The following is a 19,990-nucleotide window of genomic DNA, read 5'->3' as shown; positions in this document are numbered from 1 at the left end:
CAGCAGTCTCATGTGCGGTACTGTATCAAAGGCTTTTTGGCAGTCCAGAAATATGCAGTCTGCCCAACCATCTCTGTCCTGTCTTATCCTCGTTATTTTATCATAGAATTCCAGAAGGTTTGTTAGGCACGATTTCCCTGTCCAGAACCCATGTTGATGTTTGTTCACAAACCTAATGTTCTCCAGGTGTGCAACCAGTCGCAGCCTAATTATTCTTTCCAGTATTTTACAGGGGATGCTTGTCAGTGATACAGGTCTGTAGTTAAGTGCCTCCTCCCTATCTCCTTTCTTGAAGATCGGTACGACATTTGCCTTCTTCCAGCAACTGGGCAATTCTCCTGACATAAGTGACTCATTAAAGATCATTGCCAGAGGCACGCTGAGGGCCTGTGCTGCTTCTTTTAGTATCCACGGTGATACTTTGTCTGGTCCAACTGCTTTAGTTGCATCTAGAGTTGTCAACTGTTTCATTACCTCCTCTGCTGTCACCTCTATATCTGATAGTCTTTCATCTAGGGTAACCCCTTCCAACAATGGGAGCTGCTCAGGCTCGGTAGTGAACACTCCATGGAAACTGGCATTCAGTGCCTCGCAGATTTCCTTGTCACTTTCAGTATATGCCCCCTCTGTCTTCCTTAGTCTTGTCACTTGGTCGTTCACCGACATTTTTCTTCTTATATGACTGTGTAGTAACTTAGGTTGTTTTTTCGCTTTGATTGCAATATCGTTCTCATAGTCCCTTTCCGATGTTCGTCTTATGTTAATGTAATCGTTCCTAGCTCTGTTGTATCTGCTTCTGTTGTCCTCTGTTCTTTGTCTTCTGTACTTCCTCCACTCCCGTCTGCTGGCCATTTTTGCTTCCTGACACTGTCTATTAAACCATGGGTTATTATATTCCTTCTTATTTTTTCCCTTTACCGTTGGTATAAATCTCTCTTCGGCCTCCTGGCATTTCTGTATGACTAGGTCCATCATATCTTGGACTGTTTTTCCTCTAATTTCTTCCTCCCACTGCACTTCACCCAGATAGTCCCTTATCCTCATATAGTCCCCTTTCCTGTAGTCAGCTCTCCTTTCCCAGATCTCTTGTCCCATGGTCATAAGTTTGAATTCCATCATGTAGTCAAAGACTAGGACACAATGGTCACTGGCCCCTAGAGGTATTTCATGCTCTAAATTCTCGATATCTTCTACGTTCTGGGTGAAAATCAGGTCTAATAGGCTCGGTGCATCTCCTCCTCTTTCCCTTGTGTCTTCCTTCACATGTTGTGTCAGGAAATTCCTGTCTATAACATCTACTAATTTTGCTCCCCACGTTTCGTCCCCTCCATGGGGATTCCTTGATTCCCAATTTATCCCTCCATGATTTAGGTCCCCCATGATCAGCAGCTTCGCTCTCATTCTGTGGGCTAGTGTTGCTGCCTTCTGCAGTTCATCTATACATGCTTTGTTGTTGTCATCATACTCCTGCCTGGGTTTTCTACTGTTTGGTGGGGGATTGTAGATTACCAGGATCACAATCTTCCTCCCATCTACTGTCAGAGTTCCATGTATGAAGCTTGTGCACTCATTGGTAACTCGATTTCCCAGGTCTTCAAACTTCCATTTCCGCTTTATTAGGAGTGCTACTCCCCCTCCCTGTCTCTGTGTCCTCTCTTTTCGTATCACCTGGTACCCTTCAGGAAAGATTGCATCTGAGATCATGTCATTAATTTTAGTTTCCACAATTGCAACTATGTCAGGATCTGCTTCACTCACTCTTTCTTTTATCTCTTCTGCTTTATTAGATACCCCATCAGCATTGGTGTACCAAACCTTGAGATTCTTCATGGAAACTCTTGTACCAGAGTTCTCCCTTTCTCTGGGGGTCTGGGGGGATCTGGGGGATGTCTGGGGGGTGACTGGGGGCAGAGGGGATCTGGGGGATCTGGGGGGTGTCTGGGGGATGACTGGGGGCGGGGAGGGTCCGGGGGATGTCCGGGGGGATCCGGGGGGTGTCTGGGGGGGTCCGGGGGGTGTATGGGGGGTGAAAGAGTTCAGGAGGGGGGTGTTCAGAAAGAGTGCTTGGGGGGGCTACTGGGGGCTGGGCTTCTAGGAAGGTAGGTAGGAGGGTCTGGGGTAGGGCCTGGGTAGGTAGGTCTGGAGTAGGAAGGGCATACTGGGTCTGAAGATTAGGGAGGGCATAGAGGGATTGGGAGATAGCGTAAGGTTGGGAGACAGATAGAGGTTGAGAGGTTGGGAGGGGGAAGGATAGAGGGGGTGGGGGGGACCTCCCACCTCCCTCGCAAGGGTGGGGGGTCACATGGAAGGAGAGGGGATGAGGAGGGGTGAGGGCTGGGTAGGCTTTGGGTGTTGAGGGGATGAGGTCTGGGTGGGTTCTTGGGGTTGAGGGGATGAGGTCTGGATGGGTTTTGGGGGTTGAGGGGATGAGAGCTGGGTGGGTTTTGGGGGTTGAGGGGATGAGGGCTGGACGGGTTTTGGGGGCTGAGGTGATGAGGGGGTCCTTGGAATGTGGGATGAATTTGACTCCAGTGGGGTCAGAGGGGTCAAGGGATGTGCTGGGGAGATAAGCAGGGGCGGCTGATTTGGGGAAGGGGTGACCTGAGAAGCACGTGTGAGCTGGTTAGCATGGGGTGGTTTAGCACTGGGGTGTGTAGCTGCGCTCAAATGGGAAGAGTCGTACTGTTGTTTGCTTGCTCTGTGGGCAATCTGTTCCTCCTTCGTCATGAATTTGTCAATAAATACGTTGTAGTAATTTTCGCTACCTCTGAGTAGGTGTTTGTGATGCAGTATGTAATCCACTGCCTCTTCGTTAGTGAACTGTACCAGGACAGGTCGTTTTCTGTTACAGTTGTATGGTCCAATGCGTCGGTGGACTTGCACCTCATTCCCTGCCATCTGGGCTCTCATGTCTCTCAAGATCCCCTGTAGTTCCAAATCCTCAATCTCCATCTTTTCCTGCCTCGATGGTGCCCTGGCTTCAAGTAATCCATGGATTATGATTGTCCTCTTTCTCAGTTCAGGGTCATGCTGGTGGCCCTCTCCCTGGCTGACCCCCACCCCTCCTACACCCGCTACTCCACCTACTACTACTCCCCCTTCCCCTGCCAAGCTTCCCTTATTCCTGCCAAATTCATTAGTAAGCCTAGATATTTCTCCTTGCCATTCTACCCTGCTCTTCCTGATTTCCTCTTGAATATAATCCATAAACTCTTGTTTGAGTCTTTGAACCTCGCCCTGTATCTTATTAAAGACTTCACTTTTAATCCCCTGGATTAGATCACCTATCCAAACATCCCTCTTCTCTACAAATTTCCCAATCATCTTCTCCACAAACCTATCTTCTTCCTCAATCATAATACTGTTGGACCTAGACACCCTTCCTGACCTAGTCATTGCTATAATGCAACCTTACCCACTGGGGTTCCAAGTATCTTACCGTCCTGCTAACACAATAGGTGAGTGAATCTCCAAGCGTCGTCCCACGTGGTGGTAGAAGGTTGCTGCCGGGGTGAGGTCACGCGGTCAGAGGTCGGTGAGGTCTGCTCCACACTGCCACAATACTTCCTCAACTATTTTGAATTACGCTATTTAAACTGTTTTTCTTCACTACCTTATGGCTCTGGCCAAAACTCAAGGTTTTTTCATTCACTTGTACACACTTTTTCACTTCGAAGTTGCCTGATTACCCCTCCCACTCCACTAGTGAACCAGGAGCTCCCAACCCACGTCCACCCAACACGATGGTCACAAGACAAGTATGCTTGGAAAAGCTGGACCCTTCAGAAAGACGCACACGAGTCGTGCTTTTGGGAAACCCAATCGACTTTCCACTGGATCCAATACAAAAATACAAGCAAATCCTGAATGCAGAACGATGCCGCACAAAAGTAGACAAAGCAGCAACAAGTCAGGTTCTGGTGACCGGCATGGGACATGTGCCAGAAATATTCGGTCATGGAAATTGGGGAATATACCGACAGAGACCATACGTCCCGGAACCCCTGCGCTGCTTCAGATGTCAGAAATACGGCCACCATCAATAACGCTGCACCGGACAGGAGAGATGCAAAGTGTGCAGCCTGAGGCATCCAACCAAAGACTGTATAGCCAAGCACAAGGCAAACCAGACCACAACAGCCAAATGTCCACATTGTGGAGCCAAACATCATGCCTGGAGCACAACCTGCTCTGCACGGAAAGAAAAGGTGCAGACAGCTCAGGCCAGAATAAACACACAGACCAGCACTACATACACCAACACCAACGTCTGGAACACTCGTGCACAGCCACAACACACACACACTCTCACAGAACCAAATTTCCCGAATTTATCAATTCCAAATCAGAAAATAGACTAAAATCCTTGCAGAAATACAATAAAAGCAAAAAGCAGTTACTTTCGGAATCAACAAAACAAATTTACAGTTTTACGGAGGTCCAGCTGAAAAACATTGTGAAGATCATGGCAGAGACTATTTATTATCAATTGCCTACAGATGACGCAGAAAGCCTCACAACAACAGACTCAAGAAATCACTTGTGTGATAATGGACAACATCTAGTAGCAGACCACAGTTACACAGGAAATAGACAGTCTGAGGCAAGATGAAACACAAGAGGACAAAAAACGCGACATGGACATACAGACTACCAACAACAGTCGGGTAGTCAAGACACCAGAACATCAACATTCACAGAAGCAACTGCAAGAAGCAGTGACCACTCAAGATCAACATAATCTTACAACTCAAGAGACAGACTTCAACAGCCAATGCAGTCTGATATGCAACACCAACAAAGAATTATTGAACAGCAAAGATGCACGGGTTACAACAACACAAGAAACGACCACGAGAAATCAATGCAGTCCAATGTGCAGCAATACCAGCAACAAAGTGATGGACAACAGGGATGCACAGATTTCAACAATGCAGGGGATGACCACGAGCAATCAGTACAGTCCGATTTGCAGCGACACGACTTTCGAGGTGGAGAATATAGGCGTTGATTCCGAAGAGGAGTTCTACTAGAACAGACAACACCAACCGAAACCATCGTCTGCCCATTACGAATACTGCAGTGGAACATACAAGGTCTTGGAAATAAAAACCACACCCTTCAGGAAGCTGCAATCAGTACATAAGCAGATATAATTGTTTTGGAAAAAACTCTTTTCCGAGCCACGAAATCCTTCAGATTAGCTGGATATCAGCACTATGTTATACCGTAAGAACAGGGAAGACAAAGAGTGTTAATGACCCTAGTCAGGAACACCATATCCAGAACGAAAATAGACTAAGTGTCATTTGGGGATGGAGTACAGGTATTAGCAGTAACAGTAAATATGGCTAATACTGAGTTCCTCATATACAACGTCTACAAGCCCCCTAGACGTAAACTAGAAGCAGAGGCAGTGCTTGTCTTGGCCACGCATCAAAAAGTAATTTTTGCTGGGGATTTTAATACTCATCATCAAGAGTTAGGTGCGACTGGGCCAGCCAATTCAGATATGCGCCATGTGGGGGTTTTCTTTTTTGCTTTCACGACTGCAATGCGTACGTCGCCAATGTACATGTGGCAGACGCTTCACGAAGCTGTCGAAATTTGCAGAATAGAAAATACGAGAGCAACCGTACAGGGCCTGGGAGCAAGGTCGAGTTAGAGTCCTTGAGGGTCTCTTCTCAGACTAACCTCACCTGGTCCTGCTCCACGTTGATCGTTGGAATTTCCTCAATGATTTAACACTTTAAGAGACTCCTAGGGTCCTCATCACATTTTTAGTTTAGTGAATAATAGGCAACTCGGTGTTGAAGACACTAGAGCTGAAGGCTTCAGTATTTGATTGGCAGTATTCAGAAGTGGTTCAACGGAAACACCGCATAAAGCTTAACAGTAGTTTATTTACTAACTTAACCACTAATACACAGGGTGCTTGATTTACTTTAGATTGGCGTCAGCAAAGCTATGGTTGTATTAGCGAGACTCTTGACGTCTGGCTAAACGACTCGTATCCACTCGTGGAGAAACACCTAACTTAACACAGTTGACAGCCAATCATTAACACGGCAACCTAACTGCCGGTATGCAAAGGGATCACAAGAGTTCCAACCGGATACTCGGTAATGATGATATGCAATAAATCAACAACTACACTGTCAATGGGACAGGCAATAACATGCACAATAATAATGTCAAACAATAACTAAATGTGTGGTGTATGTGAAGCTCACATTCACAGACTAGTGAAATGCCGTGATACCACACAGATAAACACGCATTCACCGTCGATTCACCTATGACCTGTGACAGGTATGAGAAGGTGAGAACTGTGGTTGATCCCTCAGATCAACACAGACACAATAAAACAATGACAAGATTTTGTACTTACAGATAGGGTACCTTTCCTTACTCACTCACTCAGGCACATTTATACAAGCACTCGTAGGTGGCCTGACAGCTGGCTTCGCTCGTAGACACGGAGGGTACTTGCAGTAGGGCGGGCTGTATGCTTAATAGACAGACACACGCACACACACTGGCACTGGCGATGAGTAAGGTGGTGACGTCACGTAGTAGTGAGGGCGGCGGCGGCGGGCGCCTCGAGGTACTGGGTACACGCTCGGGACGAGTGGCGGCTGGCGGCGGCTGTGGTACCATGCAGGTACACTTGTGGTAAAGTCACACACAGGTTACTTAGGCGGCGGCACTGCCTTAGTTCACTCTAAGTCACTCACAACGATCTTTGACACCAGGGGTTACCTGATACCAGTCTGTTTCGCTCTGGAGATTTGTCACTTTAGGTTACTGATCCATATATTCACACTCGTGATTCTGGGCGAGTGTGATATATTTTCCAGATGCTGAGTTAACTTGACGGTGAGGAATAAACGGTGTTCAGTCTATTGGCCGGTAGACAGAACAGAACACGTCCACTTTGCAAGAGATCCCTCACAAGAATGGTTTTGCAAGGGCTGCCGGGCATCTCGTGGCAGCCATCACAAAAGAGTTACAATTTGACCAATAGCATTGCAGCAAATGGGCGGGAACCAATCATATTAGCTCGTTCGATGAGCAGTAGGAGGAGTGACGTCATGAACACGTCACGACCACGTCATAGCTGTTATTCACCATCGCACCGGTTGACCCCAGAGGTCAGACGGTCTGGCGTCTACCCTCTGTCTTTCACGCTGGCACCAGCCATGTACTCACCGACCCTTTGGTGGCAAGTATGCTTAACTCCCTGTATCTACTTCCTGCCTGGACATACGGCGGCCTCCGTATTATAAAAGTGTTCCTGGTTAAGTGGGCATTCTGGAGATACCCAACATGCCAGGTCACTATCCAGGGTTAACAGAAATAGGACCTTGTGCACAAGATCGGTGCACTGTGCCATTCCAGTCAGCTGTGGGAGAATCTTGAGAGACACTCTCTTACACGCCATTTAGCTGCAGCTTTGCGAGAATTACTTGAAATTACACTTCTTAACACTGGGGAACACATTGACATTCTAGGGGGTTCCCTTGATCTTACATTAATCTCAACAGCACTCAAGCATCTGGCGAAGTGGGAGGTAGACCCGGTGGTCACCAGTAACAATTATGCTACTGTCACAACAATAAACATAGAACGACCTCCGACACCACCTGCGCAACCAAGGTGGAATTAAAAATGGTCAAATGGATTATATACCAAGAGGAACTTGAAAAATGGTATGCAACATACACGTCACCTGATGATTTGAACATACACGATACCAATCTCCAGGAACCCATTGCAGCTGCTGCAAACAAAGCTATTCCAATCATCATCCTAGGAAACACAAAACGAAAAACTATTGGTTCTCTAGTAATGAAGTTAAAGAACAAAATCACTGAGTCAACATCTTCAGAAAACATCTAGAGAGAAATCCAACACCAGAAGGAAGAACTCTGCTAAGAGCGGTGATATCTGAAGCAAGACGAGTTTCCAGAGAGGTAAAAAAAAAGGCAAGATGGTTTGAGTGGTGTCAAACTCTAAATAAACATGGTAGTCTTGGCATCACTTGGGGTCAGATTCCCCCTCCCCGCTCAGCTCGTTGTCGCCGTCTGGGGGCTTAGTGGGCGGCTGCCGGAGTGTGATGCTCCTTGGGACAGTCCTCTGTCCTTTTCTAGCCTTGTGCTCCTGCTGCCGTCCTCTCCAATTCTGCTGGGCATCTTTTCCTTTTCCTTCTGTTTCGTTTTTCTCCCCCCTCTTCTCCTATCTGCTTGCCGTTTCCTGCCGACCTTTTGCTCGTTCTGGTTCTTCCCTTGGACTTCTTCTACTTTGACGCCCGGGTGCTTGAGGAGGCATACTCTTGCACCCGTAGAACTGCAGTACCCGACGTCGAGAGCGAGGGGAACCTTTTATTGTCAATCCCCACTTCGTCACTGAACCCGATCTCGACGGACTGTCGGTTTCTTAAGGTGGCGTTTGTGGGGCGTATACTCACGACGCACCCCTAGGAGGCCCCGACAAGATCGGCGATAGCTTCTTGTTGGGTGTCCTGCCTCTAATTGTGGCTCCATGGTGGGTGTGGGGGCACATTCGTGTGTGAATTCGTAATTTCGTCAAGATGATAACCCCTGTTTCGGCTGCTTCTGGCTTACCTTTTCAGGCTCGTGGGGTGGGCGACCAAGCCCCCGAGTCGGTCCGTATTGGAAGACCGGGCTCTGTAGCCTCCGCTGCATTGGGCCCCGACCTTGCTCCTCCTTTGGCCTCTCTGACTCCTTCCCCTGGCTCCCCTCCGTCCTCTGTGGTTGGGTCGAGCCCCAAGCCCCCAGTGGTGACTACCTCGTCCCCTGGCGCGGCTCCTTCTCTAGTTGTAACTACTGCGCCTTTTAACCCCTCTCTCTCTGGGGGTTCTCACCGCCGTTCTCGTCACGGCCGCCCTCGCTCGATTCCTTCCAGTTCTGCTACCTATCTAGCCTTGTTTGGTCCCGCTTCGTGGGCCAAATATTTTGATCTCCTCCCTCTTGATTCTGCGCCTCCTGACGATTTCTCCCTTCATCGACATCTCATTGATTCCGTGGATGCCTCCATTACTTTTAACCCCACTCGTCTCGGTACGCGTGTCGTTGCTGCTCCTTCTCAGGATGCTGCTTCCCGCTTGGCTGCCTTATCCTGCCTTGGCGAGACCCCCGTTCGGGTCTCCAAGAACGTTCAGTTGAATGCCAGTGTTGGCACTATTTTGCTCCCGCCCCATGTTGCGACCGGTGTTCGGGACCTACGCGACTGCCACGACGATATTCGACATATCCTCGCTGCCCAGGGCCATTCTATTCTCCAGGTGGACACGTTTACTCGTCCCCCTCGTGGTAGTCGCCGTCAACCCCTCCGGGTTGTGAAGATTACCTTTGATGGTAGGACCCTTCCACCCTCTGTCATTCTTGCTGGTGCCAGGTGCTCTGTCCAGGAGTACATTCCTTCTCCTCGGCTCTGCAACAAGTGCTGGAGGTTTGGGCATGGTGCCCTCCGCTGCTCCGGGACTGTCTCTCTCTGTCCTTTGTGTGGTGGCGAAGGTCACTCTAAGTCGGAGTGCGCTTCTCCCCAGGCTCGTTGCCTCAACTGCGGTGAGGCCCATCCTACCTTCTCCCGTGCGTGTGTCCATTACAAGCTTGAGGCAGCCGTCCTCAACTTGAAGCACCGGGAGCGTTTATCTTTTCCTGAGGCGAGGCGCCAGGTTCGCCGGCTCCCGCCTTATGCTAATATCTCTTATGCTTGCGTGTTGCGCTCTTCCTCTCCTCGTCCTTCCCGCCTTCCTCAGACTCACAACCGTTTCCAGGCCTTGGTCCCTGATGCGCCCACTGCCCCCTCCTCTGTCCCTTTGGGTTCTCTCCCGAAGGATCCTCCTCCTGGTCCTCTGTCTGGGGTTCCCCTTCCTTCTACCCGGTCTGTCGTGTCTTCTGTGTCTCCTTCCTCGTCCCCCTCCGATCCTCCTTCCCATCCTCTTCCTCCATCTATCGGCTCTCCCCGCCGCCTGTCGGTGCGGGCGGATGTCCATCGCTCTCCTAACGGCCGTCGTGTGTGCTCTCGTTCGGCTTCTCCTGTTGAGACACTGGAATCCGTTGCCCGGTACGTAGTTGCTGGGACCCCGGTCTCTTTAAGTCAGAAGCGTAAGCCTGGCTCCTCTCCTTCCTCTTCCCCGGCGGGTAAGAAGGCTTCGCTTTCTTCCTCAGCTCCTCCTTCTGGCTCTGTTGCTCCTTCCACTCCCGTTTCAGTGCTTGCGCCCCCTGTTCCTGCTATGGAGGTTTCTTTGGCCCCTGCTTCCCTTTCGGTTGCTGCTCTTGCTGGGGTGCGCTCCTCTCTTTCTACTCCCCCTCTTCCTGCTGCTGTCCTTGACTGCTCCTCTCCGTTGTCTCCTCCTCCTCCTCCTCCTCCTCCGGACCCTGCCCGCCCACCTCTGATCTGTTCTCCCGTTTCCTTCCCTCCGTCTTTGCTCAGTTTACCCATGCCCCCTAACCCTGACTTTGCTGACCCTGATCCCGACCCTGATATTCTTTAACGTGCTCTGTTGGTCTTTCGCCTTTGTTTCTTCCTTGTTCTCTGTTTTTGTCCTTTCTCTTCTCGTCGTTGTCCATTCTTCAATGGAACGTTCGAGGTTATTACGCCAATTTCCTCGAACTCCGACTTCTGGTTTCGCGGTTTTCGCCCCTTTGTGTCTGTCTCCAGGAGCCGATGCTTGGTGCTCGTCCTGGTCGTTTTCGTGGCTATTCCTTTCTCTCCCCCCCCCCCAGCCATTGCTGGGGCTTCTAATTCTTCTGCTCTCTTGATTCGGGCTGATGTTCCCTTTGTTCCTTTACTTTTTCCTTCGCCTCTCCATTGTTCTGCTGCTCGTATCTTTGTGGGGAAATGGTACACAGTTTGTTCCATTTATCTCCCCCCGAGTGTCCCGCTCTCTCTTCCTGATTTGAAACACCTCCTAGACTCCTTGCCGGAGCCTGTGCTCCTGCTGGGTGACTTCAATTGTCGTCATTCTCTTTGGGGTGACGTTCTGACGAATACCCGGGGTCGCCTCCTTGAGCCGTTTCTCCTCTCTTCTTCCCTGTCTCTTCTGAATTCTGGTGAGCCCACTCATTTGGACTCTCGAACTCGCACCCTTTCTTGTCTTGATCTTTCTCTCTGCTCTTCTTCTCTTTACTTAGATTTCACATGGCAGGTTCTTGATGACCTCCATGGAAGTGATCATTTCCCCATCCTTGTTTCCTTTTTCTCTTTTCGCCCTTCCCTCTCTTTCCCTAGGTGGCAGTTTGCTAAGGCGGACTGGACCCTATTTTCCCTCAGTGCTACTCTCTCTGACCTCTCCCTTCTGCCCCTCTCTCGCGCTCTCCTCCTTTTTCATGACACTGTCTTCGACGCTGCCCTCTGCTCTATTCCTCGCTCTTCCTCTCGGGGTCCACGGAAGTGCGTTCCCTGGTGGAATGCGGACTGTGCTCGGGCTGTCCGCTGTAAGCGTGCAGCCTGGAAGAAGCACCGCCGTAGGCAGACGACCGATTCTTTTCTTTTCTTTCGGAAAGCGAGTGCGGTGGCCCGTAGGGCCATCCGTACGGCTAAACGTGAATGTTGGGCATCTTATGTCTCGACAATTACGTCCGAAACCCCTCTGGCCCAGATCTGGAAGCGTATCCGCAAGATAGCGGGTAAGTTCGTTCCCGATGTTTCACCGGTCCTTCACCTCCATGATACTCTTGTGGCGGACCCGTTGCAGGTCGCTTCCGAACTGGGTTCCCACTTTTCTTCTGTTAGCTCTGGTCTTCATCTTCCCCAATCTTTCCTTCTTCGTAAACCTGTCCTTGAGTCTCGTCCTTTAGATTTCTGCACTCATCTTCAGCTTCCCTATAATGATCCCTTCTCTCTCTCTGAACTTCGTTCTGCCCTGGCCCTCTGCGGTTCTACGGCGGCGGGCTCCGATGGTATTCATTATGAGATGCTTCGCCATCTCCCTCCGAGCACGTCTCAGTATTTACTGAGTCTGTATAATCGGATCTGGGAGTCGTCGTCAGTCCCTGAGGACTGGCTCGATGCCGTTGTCCTCCCTGTTCGCAAACCGGGGTCTCTGGGTACTTCCCCTAAGGACTTTCGCCCTATTGCTCTCACAAGTTGTGTCTGCAAACTCTTTGAACGTATGGTTAACGTTCGTCTGATGTGGTTCCTGGAACACCATCACCTCCTCTCCCCTTCTCAATTTGGTTTCCGCAAGTGCCGCAGCACGACAGATGTCCTGGTGAACTTGGAGGTCTATATACGTACTGCTTTTGCTGCGAAGACCTCCGTTGTTGCCGTCCTTTTTGACCTAGAAAAGGCTTACGACACCACTTGGCGTTATCATATCCTATCTCAACTTCATTCTTTTGGCCTTCGTGGTCATCTCCCTCTCTTTCTCCGCAGCTTCCTCTCTCGTCGTTCCTTTCGGGTGCGCCTTGGTACCGCTCTCTCTCCCTCTTTTCAGCAATACGAAGGTGTGCCCCAGGGTAGTGTTCTGAGCACTACTCTTTTTCTGGTTGCCCTCAATGGTCTTCTTTCCTCTCTTCCTTCTGGTGTCTTCTCCGCTCTCTATGTCGATGATCTTACCCTTTGTTGTCAGGGTGATGATTCGCCTCTCCTTCAACGCCGGCTTCAACTTGCGATTGATGCCGTGTCGTCTTGGGCCACAGGTCATGGCTTCAATTTCTCTACTTCTAAGACTTGTGCCATGACTTTTACGCGGAAACGGGTTGTTCTTCGTCCCTCTTTGTCACTTTATGGTCATCCCCTTGAATACAAAGATTCCGCGAAGCTTTTGGGGTTATTCCTTGACACTCGTTTGTCTTGGTCTCCCCATATCTCTTACCTCCGTGTTGAGTGCTCTAAGTCCCTTACCCTCCTTCGGGTCTTGTCCCATACTTCTTGGGGGGCAGATAGGCGCACTCTCCTTGCTTTACATTCCTCTCTCGTCCTGTCTAAGCTCGATTATGGTTGCCCTGCTTACTCGTCTGCTTCTCCTTCTACTCTTCGCCGTCTTGATGCTTTGCACCATACTGGGTTGCGCCTCAGTTCTGGTGCCTTTCGTTCGACTCCCGTCCTTAGCTTGTATGTTGACACTGGCTTCCTGTCTCTCCAGGACCGCCGTGATCGCTACTGTCTTCGCTATCTTGCGCGGTCCTTGCAACATCCTTCCTCTCGTCTCTGTCGTGCTTTAACTTTTACCCCTCCTGCGGTTCCTGTTCCTCTTCACCACCTCCCTCTTTCTGTCCGGTTATCTCGCCTGCAGGATTCTCTTTCCGTTCGTATTTCTGATGTTTCTCCTCGTGTTGTTCCTTCTTTGCCCCCGTGGAGGGTCCCTCTTCCGCGGTTTTGTACATCCTTGACTCGTATCACTAAAGCTTTTACCCCTCCTACAGTTCTAAAACGCCTTTTCCTCGAGCACTTTTCTTCTCACTCCCGCTCCGTTTCTGTCTTCACCGATGGGTCTAAGTCAGCGGACGGTGTTGGCTACTCTGTTGTTTTTCCTGATCGCACTTATATGTGTCGCTTGCCTCCGGAGACTAGCATCTTTAACGCGGAACTTTATGCTATTCTCTATGCTCTTCGTCTCCTGCTTTCTCGTTGTCAGTCTTCCTTTGTGGTTGTTGTTGACTCTCGTAGTGCCCTCATGGCTCTCGGGTGCTTTAATCCAGTTCACCCGGTAGTTGTCGAGATCCAGCATTGGCTGTTTCTCGTTCACAGTAAATTTAAGTCGGTTGAGTTTTGTTGGGTTCCCAGCCATATTGGCGTGTCTTTAAATGAGCGTGCGGATGCTGCCGCTAAGGAAGCTGTCCGCTCTTGTCCCATCTCTCGTAAAGGCATTCCGTATTCCGACTTTTACCCGGTTATCCATTCCTCAGTCCTTACCCGTTGGCAGGCTTCTTGGTTGTCTGTTACTGGTAACAAGCTACGTACTCTTAAATGTTGTGTTTCCTCGTGGCCGTCCTCCTTCCACCGTAACTGGCGGTGGGAAACAGCTCTAGCGAGGTTGCGTATTGGCCATACTCGCTTAACCCATGGTCACTTGATGGAGCGCCGCCCTGCTCCTTATTGTCCTAGTTGCATTGTCCCTCTTACGGTCGTGCATGTCCTTCTTGAATGTCCTGACTTCCAGGACGAGCGTGTGTCTTGCTTTCCGACCGCCCCTCGCGGTCACCTGTCCCTCGATAGAATTCTTGGTGACTCGGATACTTTTGATATCGTTCGCCTTATGCGTTTTTGTTCTCGTATTGGCATCCTTGGTGATATTTAGCGCCCTCTGATTATTTTGCGTATTTGATGGTGCTACATAGCCTTCCCGGTTTGGTGCCTTCTTTTGATAATTACTTACTTACTTGGGGTCAGATTAAAACCATATCAGGTCGACCAACCCGACCACAGGCATGTATTCAACCATTGCAGGAGGCTGAGAGACTTGCTCTCCAACTTGCAGAAGCAGCTTCATATCAGCTTCCTGCAATGGTCAGAAGGCAGCAAGAACAATTAAAACAAGAGACGTTGACAGTAATTCATGAGAGCATAGCTACAAATGACGAATGTGAATGTCCTTTGACCAAACAAGAACTAATCATAGCCAAAAAATGTGGTAAGGACACTGCACCAGATGCTGATATCCAAGTCCACTACGGGCTCACCATAGCCCGTGCTGTTTTTTGTTGCAAGTAGCGAATCTTAAACAACAACAAGGTGCTGATAACATTACATACTCAATGATCGCACACGCAGGTCCTGCTGGAGAACATGGGATACTGGACGTTATCAATGCATCTTGGTAGCAAGGCACTGACCTCTTGGAAGAAAGCAGTCATCATTCCGATTCCTAAGCCCAAAGAATTACAAACAATTACTGGCAATTACAGACTCATTACATTAACATCATGCATTAGTAAAACTGCAGAAAGGATGGTCTTAAATAGGCTACTGTGGAAGACTGGAGACCTGCATAAACACACATTTGGCTTCACTAGAGGAGTTGGTACTGCCAACTGTATAGCAACATTACTAGGAACAGTTAACTCGGGTCCAGCTATAGTGATCTTCCTTGATGTAGAAAAAGCATTCGAACTTGCTAGCCCGCAAACAATTTTACACACCTTAGTTAAAAAAAGGTGTAAAGGGAAATATGCTAGCATGGATTCAAGATTACCTAAGTCACAGGTATGCCAGAGTAAAGTTGCAAGGACAAGTGTCGGACTACCACTTGCATGAGAATGGGACTCCACAAGGAGGAGTCCTCAGTTCTAGTCTTTTTTAACATTCTTATGGAAATTCTCGTTATCATGACATTTCCATAAGGGCTTAAATTGCTAAGCTATGCTCGTGATAGAGCATTTGTCATTACAGGTCCTTCACTTCTATATAAAGCACAAGGGACGTTAGATAAAGTAACACCTGAATGCAGCATTTTAGGGCTAAAAATGTTTGCACAGAAGTCTAAGACAATGTGATTAGGTGGCAACACTCCAGATAGGCACCTTCGCATTTAAGATATTAACCTTCAGTGGGTTACACAATATCAATATCTCGGAGTGTGGATAGATTCTAAAATGACATTCAACAATTCAATATCCGAGGGAGCAAGCAAAATCCCGACTGAATAAAATGAGTGCAATAACAGGGCCCCGTCTAGGAGCGGGACACAAAGTGTTAAGAATGTTTTGCATACACGCCGTTCGTTCCCTAGTTGATTATGCAGCGCCTGCCTTACTCACTCTTTCTCTTGGCCAGTGGGCAAATGTTGAAGTTATTCAAAATGTTGCAATGCGAGTCATACCAGGGGCTCCCTGATGGACTAAAATACTGAACCTAAGACTAGAAACCAAGCTTACGTCGATTGAAATAAGGGTAAAAGGAAATGTTGTGTGCATGCTGACCAAGATATTGACTAGACCAAGAATCAGTTCACTTAAAGATATAATCACTGGAGCACTAACTCGGGACAGAAGAGCCTCCAATAGCAACAGATGGACCCATTGTGAAATAAACACCATCAATACATTGGATATAACAAATACAGTCACTGAGAGGGATGAGGACGAAATATTTGCAGACTTCATTATGCAAGCCGCTTGGGAATCGCGCCAGCAGACTTTAAGTTTATAGCTCTTGAAGGAAAAAAGAACCAGACTAATCCTCATCTGCCACATAATATTGCACAGATACATATAAATGCAAACTTGGCATCTGACACCTTCAAATACTTCACTGATGGATCAAAAGACCAGCAGGGACCAGAAACCGGAGCTGCAGTTAAGGCAGGAAACTCTGTAAATAGTTGGAGACTCTCAAATGGGTGTGCAACATTACAGAAATGCTAGCCATTCAAAAGGCTCTGGAACATGCTCTTGCTGAACACAGACAACATGTTATCATACATACGGATTCGAGAACTGCCGTTGAAACCTTGCAACAAGAATACATACATGACAACATCCATCTGATATCAAATGTCATATCATTAATGCAAACACTCAAACGTCAAGGCCGTTGGGTACTAATCAACTGGGTACCAAGTCATGTGGGTATTATAGGAAATGACATTGCAGACAAAGCTGCAGAACTTGCAACTATGAGAAGAAATGTAGACAATTACATACCAGAGAGTCTATCACAGATTAGGAATGTAATTAGAAATAGAGCAATGCAAAAGATGTACAGTGACCTCAACATAAGGATCTGCAGGTTGGTACAAGAATTCAACCAACTACGAACCAATTATTTTGGTGAAAGGGAGCAGTAGAACAACAGAACTACACTTACCTTACATTAGGCTTGGATTCCCATGTGGATGGGAAAAATGCTGTCATTTTCCAAAGGATGAGAGGAAATATCAGCACTGTGAAGAAATGCCCGACAGACCACTGGAACATTATCTAACACAGTACACAGTTACAAACCCAATAAGATTTCCACTTAGATTCAACAGAGCAGAAGTTGTTAAACACATGTACCAAATCTTACTGAAGCGACCATACGAATCATAAATACTGATACTACGCCTAAGTAAAACAGAAACAAGTAACACTTAGTGGGCCAGCCAGAGGCTTAGAGCCCGCACTGGAATATCCACGAAAAAAAACCGAAGTGCTACAAAAGTGCTACTCATAGGAGCAACATATCCCTCACCCAATTAATTATCAACATACATATCACTGAGCTAATTATTTTTTCCTAACTCTTTCTATTTTCTAATATACCTGTATGATATTTACATAACAGTCTCAACTCGACTCCATGCGAATTCTCATGCTACTTAGCCAATCACTATACATTAAGCACTGTGGAGAAATGCCCAACAGACCAAACCATAAATACTCATACTTCGCCTAAGTAAAACAGAAACAAGTAACACTTAGTGGGCCAGCAAACGGCTTAGGGCTCGCGCAGGAATATCCCTGCAAAAAAAAAAATATTCATTATAGTACAAAACTCTATGTAGTTGAAATATCTGTTACTAAAGCCAACGTACATTTGCATATCATTTAAGATATGCTTAGATGCATTACATTTATTACATGTTTATCACTCATTTCTCACTGGCAGTATTATAATAAGAAGAAAATTAATGAAGACAGAATGATATTAATATAAAAAACCATTACAGAGCCTAGTCTGTATTTTTGGCATATGCGTGCCATTATTTGCCCATCCTCTGATTTGCATACTAAAGATGCTAAATTGTCATTCAGTATGTCACTTTAGCAATGTCTTTAATTGCTTACTACTCGCCAGTATAAAAATTACACATGTAAATTAACACAAAGGCTTTCACATTCAAGTTTAACTGCTCTAGTCGCAACACCTTGACTAGCATCGTCATAACACAGATCGACCCTCTCTGCCCCATGCATGGGCCATTTGCAGCCTTGGGTCCTGGCATTGGTCTCCTGACTGAATCTTTCAATGGAAGACTCTCTTCACTCTAATGGCGGTCTTCGTAGGGCTCTTCTCTGACCTCAGCTACTCATGTGTCACCTTTCTCTTCTCTCGCTGTGTTCGCCACTTTCCTCTTTCTTCAGCACCACCGTCCACTTATCACTGCTTCATATGGTTTTGGTGTTCATTTAGGTTTGTTCACCCTTGTTACCCATTGACATTCCATCCCTTATTGTTTTTTTGCTAGTATGTTCTTTTCCATCCTTTCAAACCAGAATGGTGTAGTGAGACGTTCTAGGACAGTGGTAACGGGTCTTCTGGTGTTACACCTCTGTTGGTGCACTCAGCTGTTTCTGAGCGATGCATTGCGTTATACCTGGACTATTAAAACACTGCCTTATATTTTTCAGGGTTTATGCTTGAAAACAGTTTTTTTTTTATTTTTCCGTTTTTTCCTGAAATACACTGATTTTTGTTTTCCTTGAAATGCCCTGATTTCTGTTTCCCCTGAAATTAGGTTGTTTCCTGATTTCGGGCCCTGATGCTGCCGGCCTGTGTGCCAAGCTCTTCCTTGATTTATTTCCTTACTTGTTCTTGGCTTCTTCTTCCCGGTTTGTTTTGCCCTATTGTTTTCGGGCTGTGTGCTTGGGTGTCAGTCGGCTGAATAACCGGAACTTTCTGAGCTGTGTGTCGGGGTCTTCTCAGTTAGTTAACCGGGATTTCTCTAGCTCCTGGAAATTTGAACTCTGGTTCCCTAGCTCTTTCTGGGTTTGTCCGAGTTATTGGTTGGGCTTGTGAGATGTTCTGAATAGTTCAATTGGGTGTTGACATTTGGCATTGTCCGTTGCGTTCTTTGTCCTCGCCACATTTGTGTTGCACTTCGGGCGTTTGTCGGGTTGTCGGTTATCTCTCTGCCCCGTGTCTTTTTAAGATGCCTTCTCCCAATGATCAGCCTTGACCGGTTATCGTTTAGAAAATCGGGGCCTCCTGAACTAAGGTACCGTTATAAATTTGCATTCGAAAAATATTGACAGATTCTTCCACAGATTAAAGCAATTAAATGTAAATGTACGGAAACACCCTTTCTGGTGGTGCCCTAAGTAGTTCCCTGTCTCTGGCCTGTTCAGTAGTTCCCTGTCCCTGGCCTGTTCAGTAGCTCTCTGTCCCTGGGCTGTTCAGTAGCTCCCTGTCCCTGGCTTGTTCAGTAGCTCTCGGTCCCTGGCCTGTTAAGTAGCTCCCTGTCCCAGGCCTGATATCTTCTTCCCCATGGCTTTTGTTATCCTTATACTTTCTGGTAGCTGCTTTTCTCAGTTGTAATTAGATCTTTGATCCCCCAAGTCTCATTTGCCTTGTATAGTAAGACTTTGTCTTTAAGTATGGACGGTGGGCTTCAGAGACCTGCTGCTTCTACCTAGGTCGTACTTATCTTGTGCCAAGCGTCGAGGAACTCCTTATGTCTCCCCCGAAACTGGCATTTATCACATTCAATGCTTGATGTTGAAAAGGAGGAAAATGGGAATAGAGTTCCTTGGTTATTTATTATTAGCTTAACATAAAAACTGTAATTTTAAACTAAAACATTCACCAGCAATCTATTTTCCTGATTCTGATATATAATGTTTTGTCTTTCCAGATGACAAGAAACTGAAGAATTTTTGTTAGAAAAAAACTATTTTACGAAACCTTTTATAACACAAATTGAAAAAAAAATAATCTACCAATAATCATTATATAAAACGAAATTTAACCAAAAATATAATGGAATGAAAAATATTAACTCCGTAAACTTTTCAGGGCAAAGGGAAAATCCTAACTCAATTATGATTTGTATTCTCGGTACATGTTGAAAATTTGTAGTTTGATCATTTAAAAATTATGACTATTTTCTGACCCACTTTTATATTACATGAACAACATTGATCTCAGTTCATGTAATCTTCACACAATAACCAAAACCAGCATGAAACACTGAAGGAAGGGAACTCTCAGGAGAAAGCGCCAAGAAATTAAGACTATATAGCCATGAAACACTTAGTGTTGCTAGGAATGTCTTGAAAAGTTGTGTGAGGCACGAGTCATAAAGCCACCTCCTTCA

At 47.2% G+C, this 19,990-nt stretch overlaps 1 protein-coding gene across 1 annotated transcript in view; it reads left to right on the top strand.

The window, feature by feature from the left end:
• Nucleotides 1–19,649, top strand: part of LOC123753853 (uncharacterized) — a 100,596-nt gene extending 80,947 nt beyond the window's left edge. Inside the window, exon 6 of the mRNA XM_069301903.1 lies at nucleotides 19,529–19,649. The gene's annotated coding sequence lies outside the window, so the exon portion shown is untranslated. The remainder of the gene's footprint in view (nucleotides 1–19,528) is intronic.
• Nucleotides 19,650–19,990: the final 341 nt, after the last annotated feature.

The sequence above is a fragment of the Procambarus clarkii genome, chromosome 46 (genome assembly GCF_040958095.1).
Source record: "Procambarus clarkii isolate CNS0578487 chromosome 46, FALCON_Pclarkii_2.0, whole genome shotgun sequence".
NCBI classification, from domain to species: domain Eukaryota; kingdom Metazoa; phylum Arthropoda; class Malacostraca; order Decapoda; family Cambaridae; genus Procambarus; species Procambarus clarkii.
Note: the sequence above shows the minus strand (reverse complement) of the source record. Positions and strands in the feature narration are given on the sequence as shown.